The sequence below is a fragment of the Colletes latitarsis genome, chromosome 11, assembly GCF_051014445.1.
Source record: "Colletes latitarsis isolate SP2378_abdomen chromosome 11, iyColLati1, whole genome shotgun sequence".
Lineage (NCBI taxonomy): Eukaryota > Metazoa > Arthropoda > Insecta > Hymenoptera > Colletidae > Colletes > Colletes latitarsis.
Genome location: NC_135144.1, coordinates 18,194,087 through 18,207,412, shown reverse-complemented (window position 1 = coordinate 18,207,412; position 13,326 = coordinate 18,194,087). Strand labels below are relative to the sequence as shown.

Sequence of the window (13,326 nt, the reverse complement as noted above, 5' to 3'; positions counted from 1 at the left end):
CTCTCAGTTCCCCCCGCGATCGAGCCCCGATGTCCGAGGGCAGGAAAAGCAAAGGGAAACCACGCGGACGAGCATCCCCATCGGTTTCCGGCCGGCCGTCGAAGAGGATCGCGCAGGCAGGGTTAGGGCTGGCCGGACCGTTTGCGGCCCGCGGAGCGTCGAGGGGGCGGAGGGGACGGGGGGGATCGGAGAGTTGGCGTTGACGGGGGAGGGGAACGGAGGAGAAAGGGGTGAAACTAGGCTCCGGCGCAGCTCTCGCGAGAGCGTCGCGGCGGGCTCAGTAGGTATCGCGACGTGCTGGCGTCCGTACCGCGCACTCTCCGGCCCCTGACTCGAACTGGGTCAACCCCTCGAACGACTCTCGAGGGCTGTTTTTCCCCGCGAGGCAAACCGAGGCCAGTTGCGAGTCGCGCGCGCGCGACCAAACACGCCGTTACGAGCCTCCGTGTTTCTTCACCCATCGACGGTCCGAGTCTCGGGATAGTCGACGTACCACGGTCGCGAGTACGCGAGTTCCCCGGCTGCCGATCTACTCGGGATCACCGGGGTGGGTAGATTTTTAGGCTCACCGACTACTTCGGGTTACCTACTTCGGACAGGGGGATTTTTCGATCGAGGAGCAACTGGTTCTTACGTCGAATCGCGACGCGCGTTCCTTCGATTCTTTTCTTGCAGTTTCTCGTTAAGAAGACCGGCTTGTGTTTCGAAACTGGACGAGGATTCGGTAGGAAAGATTGGTTGGATCCCAAAGCATGTTTCCCCTTCAACGTTCGTCGTTGGAATAGGATTTGTACGAAGGGTAGTTTTTGTTGTTGAAAAATACTTCCAAGTATTAATTTTAGAATTCCCCGTTGAAACACTGTGTTAAACTCGAAATTGAGTGGACGGCTTCTCCTTGAAAGTGTATTCAACTAGAAACTGTGACTTTTCGGGAACGTAAGTTAGTGCTTAGGTTAAAATTCAACTACAGAGCTTCGTAAAAGAACCAAGAGTGTTCGGATGAAGATACAATTTGCGATTCAAATTTGCCCTCGAATATTTCAGAATCTTAGGATACTCGGACGAAGCAGAAATTCACAAGGTATTTTTAACGAGAGAAAGAGATTCACATGATTGGTAATTTGTTTGAAGATTCCTTTAAGATGCAACTAGTTTCTCGATGAAACTCTGATGCAAGGTGATCGAGCAGCGTATCGTCGGGACTCCCGTTTGATCTTTTCGCGTCGCTCCGCATGGCTAGCTTTAAACGATCCCAGAGGACGTGGCTCGAGGTGTGTTTGTTCGTCTCAAAGTTTAATGAAAGAACTATTTGTGAGCCAAATTTGCCCTTCGACGTGATTCCAAGCCGCTCTATCAAACCTCGGGCCCAGATTTAACAGCACAGAAGGTGTCGATAAATCCTTTGAAAAGCAACTTTCCAAAAAATACAAATCGAACCACCGGATAGGATACACTGTTCCATTAGAATAAAAATTCCCCATTGTTTTAATTTTATTAGAATAAAAATTGTGTTAACGTCAAGATATTATATTAAATAATTGTTGCGTGAAATATGAGAGGTAAACGATCAGTATCATGTCGTTTGTTTTGGTCTGGGTTAGGTCAACCTCGATGGTCAGTCTTTGCAATCTCAGAAAGTTAGCAAAGCGCTCGATAGTTTCAGACTTTGATGGAACAACAATTATTCTCCACGGTCGTGTTTCTAACCCTACCCAACTTGAGATCTATAGTTTATAGAATTTTTCCAACGACAAACGGTTCTATACGAGAAATTAACAGACAATCTCTTGGTGGATTCTTCCTCCGGGGCGCGTTCGATTAGAGCTCTAATGGCGTCTAAAATTCCGGGCCCGTAATGTCTCCGAAAGCAGATTCGTCACGAGGGATTGGTAACTGCTCGTCGGAATGTGTTCGACGAGCGACTGATTTCCACGAAACGGTGGAGGGTACGAATCTCAGACGATCAACCAGTATCCCGATCCCTCCGGGGACGTCGTTCCGAACTTGTAATCAACGAAATGAGTTGGTTTTACGATTCTACTCCTAGAAAGTGTTTGTTCTTTCCGGCGGTTTAACGAAGGAGATCCCCGTCGTTCAAATTCTTCCTCGAACGTTTTGAATCCTCGTCACGGGAGTCGAGACGATCCGTAATGGCGGCTTGCGAGTAGAGCCCGAGAGATATTGTCGTTTGCTCGATAAAATTATTATTATACGTTGAAAATTATCCGGGATCGATAGTATTCGTCTGACGTTTCCGACTCCCGGAATATGGGGATTAAACCCTTGGGTATTGGATAGGGTACAGATGTTTGTTCGATGTTTACTCGTTCTTGGAGGAGTCGTGTCACAGAAGTGATGTATGATCCGCAAATAGACAAAATCGTCAACACGGTCGTGGGCGCGTTGGAAACACAGGTTCTCGTTCGATTACAGAAGTGAAGCAACGCTCGCCGCGGGCAGTACTAGGATGGGTGACCGCGTATTTTATATACTGGCTTTTATATTGTACCTCTCGTATTATAATTGTGATATTGTCATATAATATTATAATATGTTTTAATATAAAAAATCTCGTCTTGTCACGGGCTTTCTCGAAATATCAAATTCTACGATTAGTTCCCGGCGAATCTGAAAATATATTAGGTAACGGAAAATTATATAAAAGTATGAAAATCGGATATCGTTTCGAAGAAACTGGATTCGAGAAGCATCTCCTTCGGTTCTTCAGGGATCATCGCGGTAGTTTGTGAGATTCAAAGAGATCCAATTCTCGAAATTGACGAGCCCTTTGAAACCCTGGCCAACCATTAGGCGGCTCTCGAGCGTCAAAGAAGGAGGACCTTCGCACAAGGAGCTGCTTCGAGTTGACGTTCCTCGGAACTCGGATTCGTCCAAGCGTATACTTTTCATGCTCGAAAGAGTATTTGCCTCGCGAGTCAGACTCGGGGTTCTCCTTTGAGAGTCCGATCAACGGAATCATCTCGCGACTCCCGGACATGGGGTGGGGGTGGGATTTGGTCCTCCACGAGAATATTTGTTTCCTCGAATCTTACTGGAACATTGCGTTTTCTAGGTTAGATAATAATTCTTTATTCAAAGTGTCCCCTTTATACACGCTTAAAAATGTTAATTTAATTTGCGTTTAACACGTTCACTGTCAAATGAAAACCGTATAAAATTTGTTTCAGTACTTATTTTTGCAACCTTGTTAAAATTCATAAATTCTATCAAAAATTTCCCTCGACGCCTCAACTTGAGAACGAATTTTTCTGAATCATTAAATTTATTTACCCGAATCGTCGCGAGATTTCTACGTAGAAAAATCAGATTCGAATTTCACGGCGTTAAGTGGTAAGAAATTTTCTCGCTTTCGCGATTTCTGAAGCGTTCGCGGAAGTTGGTCTTCTCGCCTTTGACTTCTGTGTCCATCTTTGGGGGGGACTTTCACCGACGGAGGACTGTTTGATTAATAGGTCGCTCCGTGATGAAAGATCTCACGGTATTAAAAGTGATTCCGCGGATCCTGCGGCGCGTGTCTCCGCCGCGGGCAGAAATTCGAGCAATCTCTCTGATGGAGCTCCTGCTTCGCGGCTGACAAACTACTTTCAATCAACGGGGAGAATACGTCGCGGTGCATTTCAAGATTGCCGCGTGGCCATTTTGACCACTCGAGTCCTTTGTTCGTAACGGTTGTTCGGCGCGCGGGATAATCGCGATTTTAATATTTCGATCGTTGGAAATCGAGCTGAAATGTTGGGGTCTTTATAATTATAGTTGAATTAATTATTTTTGAAGATTATACATAGTTGATAGAATTTGTTTTTTTTTTATCAGTTCTAATATTGAATGGGGTATATCGTTCTGGATTTAAGGACGTCGATGGCCTTGAAATCTTGAAATATACGACCTTCAAAGAATTCTCTCGTTCGTTGCAATATTTTCTCGTTGGAAAGAAATATCGTGTTGCTTAAACGTTTCCTCGTATCGTTAAAAGCAATGGAGGTATTGTAGGTTATAGCCTCGGGCGACTTTAACCCTGTATATGGCCCGTATAGCAGTATTTCGTTGCCATACTTTATCGAACCTTTGTTCCATGCTAAGAGGATACGTCTCTAATTTTTCTACTAGTTCTATCGACTTTTGCAGAACATAATCGAGAGGTTTATGTTCCTATTTTCTCCGTGTCGTCCGACGTATAAAATTTAGTGCCCGTTTTAATCGATTCCGTGCCGTTGAATTCGAGGTTAGGTTAACAACAGTCTCGTTATCTACCCAAATTTATTGTTTCTTTTCGCTCGATTCTAATTTCTCAACGATTCTTCAAATGGAAACATTTTACTATTAGTAGTGTTAAATATGGGGGAAAAGTTATCATAGTGAACGATTTTAATAGACTTGTTACGATCTCGTAACCGCGATAGACGTTTTCCTGATTAAAAATTTCACCGGTATCCCAGTTTTAATCAAGTAAAAGCAAATCAAAGGAAACGTTCGACCATTATTAAACTAAAAATCTTCAATCTGCTGACCTTTGCTAGAAACCATAAAGATTCTCGCGCCATTTTGCAATCCTTTTCTTCGATACTTAGGGGTTATCTCGTTTACAATAAAATTTGATATTTAACAAGAAATTGGTACCTATAAAATCACAACTTTATGTGTTCGTAGGTGATTTTGAATAAAATTTAGAATGTAATTTCTATAGACACGCGAGAATAATATTAAAACCGAATGAAAGAAAATGGCGGAAGACTCGGATCTCGAATACAGGTTAGAGGGAGCAAGAAATGAAAAATAATGGCTGGAAAAGGGGTCTTGGAACGGAATTTTCGTACGAATTAACGAATGGTTGTCCTTCGACGTGGTGTCGAGAACCAGGTCAAGTGTTCTCGTCCCAGCGAGCGTGACCTTCGCGGCTGCAGGATGCGGAATTCTTTCCGCACTGCGCACACCGCCACCCACCCGATTCGGAGAGCGTTTCGTTTCGCTCCGCGCTAGACGACAGTCGAGTCTTTCTCTTGACCTTTCACCCGCGAAATCCTCTTTTCTACCCCCCCCCCCCCCTCCCCCCCGGATCGTTGGTTCTTTTTCTCTTCCTGGTTCTCGTTTCCTGCGCGGAACAACTCGAACCTATCGACTGGGCAACTTCCTGGACGCCAACTTTTCTGTGTCGATTCGTCCCCCTCTCCCCCGACGACCCAATTTTCGCCCCCTTCGACCGCCATTGTTCCGTGAACTTGCCCGTTCGCACCCCCAAACAATCCAACTATGGCGATTTTCGTAAGATTTCGGGGGTATGTGTACTCACCAAAAATGATTGTAATTAACCCACGCGACCAAAAAATAATTTTCGAAAATGATTTGAAATTTTTTAATTTTGTTCACTTACTCGAATTTTTTTCTCGGGAATGCGTAGAATTTCGGGGGTATGTATAATCACCAAAAATTATTGTAATTGACCCCTTCAACCGAAAATAATTTTTCCAGAGCGATTTGAAATTTGTTCTTTTTACCGAAAAATTTAGGCACCTACGCGAATTTTTTTCTCGGGAATGCGTAGAATTTCGGGGGTATGTATAATCACCAAAAATGATTGTAATTGACCCCTGCAACCGAAAATAATTTTTCCAGAGCGATTTGAAATTTGTTCTTTTTACCGAAAAATTTAGGCACCTACGCGAATTTTTTTCTCGGGAATGCGTAGAATTTCGGGGGTATGTATAATCACCAAAAATGATTGTAATTGACCCCTGCAACCAAAAATAATTTTTCCAGAGCGATTTGAAATTTGTTCTTTTTACCGAAAAATTTAGGCACCTACGCGAATTTTTTTCTCGGGAATGCGTAGAATTTCGGGGGTATGTATAATCACCAAAAATGATTGTAATTGATCCCCTCAACCGAAAATAATTTTTTCAGAGTGATATGAAATTTTTTAATTTAATTTTTTAATAACTTGTTGACGAAACCTTCGTCTTATTTTTGCCTCTAGAATCTTCCATTAAAATTTTTCCCAGGTGTGACAGAACACCCTATATGGATCGCATAATCACAATCGAATCGATAGTTGGTAGTTTAAATCCTCTTAGCCGTCTTTGAAGCGTCCATAACCTTTAAATATTTCTAACGGTCAGCCATTGCTCCAAGTTCGAAACAGAATGCAATATTTAACGAGACCCTGCGAAGTACTTTCACAGAAACGTTAATAACTTTCGAACGTGTCGATTTCGGTTTTTTTTTAACACATAGGAAGCGAAATTAGTTTTGTTTATTTTTATTTTTTTTTTTTCTCGAAAGTTTAGCGAACAATATGGCGGTGCCACCGAGAACAGCCACAAAGAGAAACAACCGGTTGTTAACGCGGTCTTTTACCGTGCGTAAACATTTGCAAACGCCCGTTAAACGATTTTTAGGAGCCCGGCCGGGGCTTTCAGAGAATTGTTTTCTGTCGTTGCAACATTAATTTCATACACACACGCGGGGTTTGCAGCTGTAATTTGTTCAAAGTACTCCTTGAAATTCAAAGGGCATTGTGTCCGCTCGACTATGGAAACAAATAAATATTCCACGCTACTTGCGAGAATTATTTCCCGCCGAGGATCGTCGAAACGTTGAACGGTACATTTCCACGGGCCACTCTTTAGGTTTAGCGACATTCGTCACGCCTAAATTCGAAAATAATCGCCTGAGAAAAAATTCTTAAATCACGATAGACAATTGCCAAACGTTTAATAAAAATTATAAATTTCTAGCCCCTTCATTTTTGACGTACTTAAATTTTTTAATTATTAAACAAAGGGCTAGTCCGTATTTAAAAATCATGTTCGCGAAATGAAATCTGTGTCAAGATTAGGAATTAATTTTTCCTTAAATTCCTCTCCATTTTTGACAAACTTAATTTTTCTAATTATTAAACAAAGGGCTAGTTCGTATTTAAAAATCATGTTCGCGAAATGAAATCTGTGTCAAGATTAGGAATTAATTTTTCCTTAAATTCCTCTCCATTTTTGACAAACTTAATTTTCCTAATTATTAAACAAAGGGCTAGTTTGTATTTAAAAATCATGTTCGCGAAATGAAATCTGTGTCAAGATTAGGAGCTAATTTTGTTTTTAAAGTAATAAAATTATAATTATTTGGTGGGATCCGAAAAACAAATAGTTTTTGAATGTATTAAACTTTCCAATTTTCTAAGCCAGTTCGTTTTTGCTATTCCACGTGCTATACAATGACGAGTATGTTTAAAGCAGATATTCAAACCGTTCGTTTCGGTGCATGCTTTAGCACCCTTATCCATGCACGATGTGCGTTCAAAGGCCACCGAACTACAAACACGGTAGAGTAAATCGCCCCAAGCCAGAGAAACGATGAATTCGCGATCCTCTCCGTAATACCACGGGCTGCCTGGAACGAATCACGTTACCGTTGAAAATGTAAATAAGAGTAATACGGATCGAGGTCACCCGTAATAAATCGGTTGATACACCGAACGCTCGAGATACCAGGCCATCTCGCGATATTATGTATTATGCTACGAAAACCCATAAAGAATGCTAAGTGGCGCTCGTAAAGTGAAAGGAACTCGTCCTTTCGCTCGTAAAATGCACTTTTGTTACGTTACAACGCCGTCGGATGGCTCGAGCAACGCGAAACAAAGATTTTCGAAAAATTACGATTCGATCTCGATTTGGACACCCGGTGGACATTTCTCGTACGATGAATTTAATTTAGCAGGAAAATCCTAATTATTACGCTTCTCTTCTATGTATACTTAGCGAACAAAGTCTTCGAGCGAAGAATAAAAATGGCGTTGAATTTCCTAATCGTCTCGTGGTGATATGAAAGTTATCTCCAGTAACGACGTATTGTATGTCGAAGGTTTCTGTTTTGGCCATGGGTTCTGCGAACTCACGGTGTCCATTATACAAAGATAAGAGTTCTCGTCTTTCTTCGACGGTTGAATCATTGGTTCGGAATCCGATCTCATACTGAACGATTATCTGAGATACAGAGTGTTCGGCCACCCCTGGGAAAAATTTTAATAGAGGATTCTAGAGGCCAAAATAAGACGAAAATCAAGAATACTAATTTGTTGATGGAGACTTCGTTAAAAAGTTATTAACAATTAAATTCAAAAATTTCAAATCGTTTTGGAAAAATTATTTTCGGTTGTGGGGATCAATTACAATCATTTTTGGTGAATACACATACCCTCGAAATCCTACCCACTTTCGAGAAAAAAATTCGAGTAGGTGCTGAAAATTTTCGGTGAAAAACAAGACTTTCGAATCGTCTTGGAAAAATTATTTTTAGTTGCAGGGGTCAATTGCAAGCATTTTTGGTCAATAGACATACCCACGAAATCCTAGTCAGTTTCGAGAAAAAAATTCCTTACCAAAAATCTAATTTCTGGCCAGAATGTCTGCACGAATTTTTATGCGAATCTTTAAAACGTCATAACTTCTGGACGGATTGGTCGATTTTAATGTTTAAAAAAGCAAACTACGCGTATTTTAATAGAGAATATGTATAAATCGCAAAAATATTTGAAAAGTTGGTCCTTGACCCCACAAAATGAGAAAAAGCCCATAAAAATGATCCAATTTTCAAACAGCCGTAACTCCTACAATTGTGAATATATTTCAATGAAACTTTTTTCTGAAGTAGAGCTCATAGGTACCTACAAAAAAGTATTAGACAATTTTTCTGTAGAGCGTCAAACAAAATTACTAAAAATGAAAAAGGAATTTTTAAGAAAAATTGACGGGGGGTAGGTGCCTATATTTTTCGGCGAAAAAAAAAAATTTCAAATCGTTCTAAAAAAAATACTTTTGACTGTAGGGGTCAATTACAATTATTTTTGGTGAATACACATACCCTCGAAATCCTACCCACTTTCGAGAAAAAAATTCGAGTAGGTGCTGAAAGTTTTGGGTGAAAAAAAAGACTTTCGAATCGTCTTGGAAAAATTATTTTTAGTTGCAGGGGTCAATTGCAAGCATTTTTGGTCAATAGACATACCCCCGAAATCCTACTCAGTTTCGAGAAAAAAATTCCTTACCGAAAATCTAATTTCTGGCCAGAAATGTCTGCACGAATTTTTATGTGAATCTTTAAAACGTCATAACTTCTGAACAGATTGGACGATTTTAATGTTTAAAAAAGCAAACTACGCGTATTTTAATAGAAAATATGTACAAATCGTAAAAATATTCGAAAAGTTGGTCCTTGACCTCGCAAAATGAGAAAAACCCCATAAAAATAATCCAATTTTCAAACAGCCATAACTCCTACAATTGTGAATATATTTCAATGAAACTTTTTTCTGAAGTAGAACTTATGGGTACCTACAAAAAAGTATTAGACAATTTTTCTGTAGAGCGTCAAACAAAATTACTAAAAATGAAAAAGGAATTTTTAAGAAAAATCGACGGGGGGTAGGTGCCTATATTTTTCGGCGGAAAAAAATTTTTTCAAATCGTTTTAAAAAAATTATTGTCGGTTGCGGGAGTCGATTATAATAATTTTTGGTCAGTAGATATATCCCCGAAATCTTGTGCATTTTCGAGGAAAAAATTCAGTACGGTCGGAAGTTTAAACGTTAATAACTTTTTAACGAAGCCTCCATCAACAAATTGGTATTCTTGATTTTCGTCGTATTTTGGCCTCTAGAATCTCCCATTAAAATTTTAATATGGCCAAACACTCTGTATCAAACACAGAATCGTTGAAGCGATTAACAAAATTTTCAATCAAAATTATCCGTGTCTGTCGACATTTTAAATCTGTCGAGAAATTTCAGAAATTAGTGTCCAAAAGCGTATCGAATTTTAAAAAAAGGAGATTCATAGCACGTCGTTGTTTCGTTTGTTTTTCCCTGTCTAACGTACGATCTTTTTATTAGACAGACGATGTGTATCGAGCAGGAAGTCGAAGGATCGAAACGTGGGCGTCGCGACGACACCGAGGCCACTCGACGCCCGGCCGTCAAAAGAGAAATACTCGAGAATTTCTCGAGAAGGGTTGTTCTTTGAGAGAAGAATTCCTTCGAGATCGCTTCACCGTTTGTCTTTGACAATAATCAACGGTCCCATGATCTCGACTGTCCCGTTTTGCGAACGCTACTCGCCCTCTCGAAACAACGCTCGTCTTCTCGCTTCGGTAACTTTTTCACCACCGCCACGAGCGCTCCGCCATTTGTAACTTCGAAACTCGCGTTAATCGTTCGGTAGTTCCAGTCTCCAGTTTCTGGTTAAAGGTTAAACGAACCTATTTCTAAATTGGATTCATTCCAGGACGACGGTTTTCATTCCGTATACAGGTAGTGTCCTTTTTATTCAAGAGAGACGTTAATTTTTCTATATCGAAATTTTTTAGGCTATTCCTACGGTACAATATTATTTATCGATCCCAATATTTCGATCCGTAATGAAAATAGTATCTCGAAATCACTTTTTCGGTTTGAATAGCTATAAAAAAGTAAACGATTCAACGAAGAGAATGGCCCGAAAAAGGAATCTGTCGTAATTGTTTCCGGCGAAGCGAGAGGCTCGCATAGAAGTTCACGTTTCGAAAATCAAAGGTAGATTTTTCCAATGTTTCACTCGAAAAGCTGCAAGAAACTGTTTTATGCGGGGAATATCGGAATCGTTCTACCGAGAGAACACCGACATAAAATCCGGCCGCGTAAAAGAAAGATCAACGCGAGGAGATACTAATCTCGGCGAAAGTTTCAGAAAAATGCCAACGATATAAAAGACATATACGCGTATGGAATTGCATCGCTTGAAACGCAGAGTCGCAATAAAAGGAGAAATTCCCAACGAAAGAGCATGAAAAGACGCGTTCATAAAATTCTTCGTAAAAGTCCAAGGACGGGCTCTCCCTTCCCTCGACCGACCCTCGAGTGCTGCAATTGGTTCGCGTCCTTGTTTACATTATTTCGGAGACCAGCGCGGTCGAGGACAACCGTCGACGGCCGACCCTTCAGTCTTACGCGGCTATTCAGGCGGAAACGAGCGGGTCGACGTGTTTAATGTCTACGAGCCTCGCGAAACGGTCACAAATGGTTCATCGAGTGTTTTCCTCGAATAGCTCGTCCTTTGCGACGGTAAAAACAATTGGGACGAATGTTTAGAAGACTACGAATCTGCCAACTTTTGCAAGAAGGGCCTTCGTTTCAGCAGGAATCCGTTCTTAGTTTATTATTTGAGATTCACGAGTTTCGTTATTATTTTCAAAAAATTTTAGTTATAAAATCTCGTCAGATCAGGTTACATTAACGTGAAAAGATATTCCAGTAATTTATCGTAGCGTCTCTTGCCTTCGTTGAATATTTTTAGTCTCGTTAACTCTAGTTAGGGTTATTAAGTTTCCATTCGGGAGTTACAGAAATTAGTATTCAGATTTTTATTGTTATCCAGTCTAAAACGAAATAATCGATCTCGTAGAGAGAGTCTCGGGTCCGACGTGACATTTTCCGGCCCCATTTTGTCTCCGTTCCTCGATCGAGCGCGTCTTTCGCAGCCCCTGGGGCGAAGGCCGCGCGAAAAGCAAATTTAACTCCCGTCCTTGACCCAGTGGCGCGTTTAACGATCCCCCGGCGAGCGAGATTAACGCGAAACACCCTCGTTTCAGCCAGGACTCGGCCGAAACGGACCGAAGAAGGCGCGACAGAGGGGGGAAGCACGAACAGGCTGAAAAAGGATATCGAAACCTGTTCGAATCGCGTGGTATCGAGGTGACATGACCGGCGAGGAACGATAGGTCGATGATAATCTCGCGTTGGAAAAGAATCGAAGGGGCGGCCAACGGTCGGAGAATGAAAAGTGACCAGTAACAGACTTTGCTTCCGGTTTCACTTCGGTTTTCGATCGCGTGCGATGACGTTGTGCCGTGTGGTTTTGTGACGTGCTTGTTTCTCAACGAGTGCCCCCCACCCCCCCTTACGGGAGAAGAGATCCTGTTCCCCTGGAGTCTTCACAGGTGAGTTGTGTCCTCGAAAACGCTTTGAAGTCGACGAAACTTCGATTAGAACCGACCAAAGTAACCGTACGAAAAGCTTGTCGTTTCCACGTCTCTGTCAGTTTTCTAATTTTTAAGAGGTCGTCTTTCAAGGGATTTGAAATCCACTGGTTTAAACGAACTCGCCAAACCGGAGGAAGAGTCCACGTTTTAACTAAAGGCTCTTTGCTCGGATTGTAGATTCTGTTAACGGGGTCGCTATGAGCTTCTGTACATTGTTGCTCTGAATAAAAGAGAAGACCCAACTAACGTCGTGCATTCATAGGAATCCTGAACTGCGGGCAAACGATACCAGTTAAAATTTTTCAATGGGAAAATTAGCTCTAGATATTAGGAACAATTTCATAATTTGATAAACATTAAAATTTTGTTATCCAATAGTTTGAAACGAAAAATATTTTCGTACTTGTAGGGCAAAAGGGATCGTTGACACTAGAAAACTAGCGGTGCGACATTGGTTCAGCGAGTAAGACGACTGGTCGGTAATGTGGAGGTCGCGAGTTCGAAACCCCCAACTTTCGGTTTTTCTTCTCGATTATTTACGTAAATATTGAGAGAATTTTTCCTTCAGATTCTCGTGTCGAGTTTTCACGAAAAACAGAATGGAAAATAAAAGAGTTAACAATTATGACACAATTGGTTATAATAAATATAATTGAAATGTCACAAAAGTCCGTAGAAAGTTTCTCTCTAGGAAATAAAAATTGGAGAATGTGTTGGGTGTGTGTAGCACGGATGATGCATAATAATACCCAGAGAGCAGGAAATACAGTTTCCTCTCGACTGTCATCCACGGGGTTCCATTTTCCTCGGGGAATTTAAAAAATTAATACCGAATTCCCCCCCCCGCGGCATGCATACTGCGACAGAGTTCCTCGACGTTTCCACGGTTTTTTAAAGTCGATCCGTGTTCTCGAAACGCGTACGAAGTTCCTCCGGACTTGGGAAGAAGCTTAAAGCACACCCGGAAGGAAACGTCGTGCCCACCTACTTACGGTTCCCGTTCGTCGCGTCTCCTGCAGGTATTTTTAATATCAGAACGTTTCGAATTGCAACGAAAATGGAGATCGAGATAACTCTTTCTCGTAGAACGTGGCGCGTGTAGTTTGCTCGAGATACCGGAATAAATTCGCGAAATTGTTGCGAACCCCAAAGGTACGCGATTTTACGGGGCTCCTATCTTGTTTTCTATCTCGTTCGCCAAATATCTGAGATTCGTACAAAGATCGATGCTTGGATTAAAAGAATTCGAATGTTTGATATTTCTAATGATTTCTGAAATGCTGCTACTGCAGATGTTAA

General features: G+C 41.4%; 1 protein-coding gene across 1 annotated transcript in view; it reads left to right on the top strand.

Moving 5' to 3' along the window:
• Positions 1-299: 299 nt before the first annotated feature.
• The window catches only part of LOC143348518 (uncharacterized), a 192,448-nt gene continuing 179,421 nt past the window's right edge, over positions 300-13,326 (top strand). Inside the window, exons 1-2 of the mRNA XM_076778805.1 lie at positions 300-547; positions 11,638-11,985. The gene's annotated coding sequence lies outside the window, so the exon portion shown is untranslated. The remainder of the gene's footprint in view (positions 548-11,637; positions 11,986-13,326) is intronic.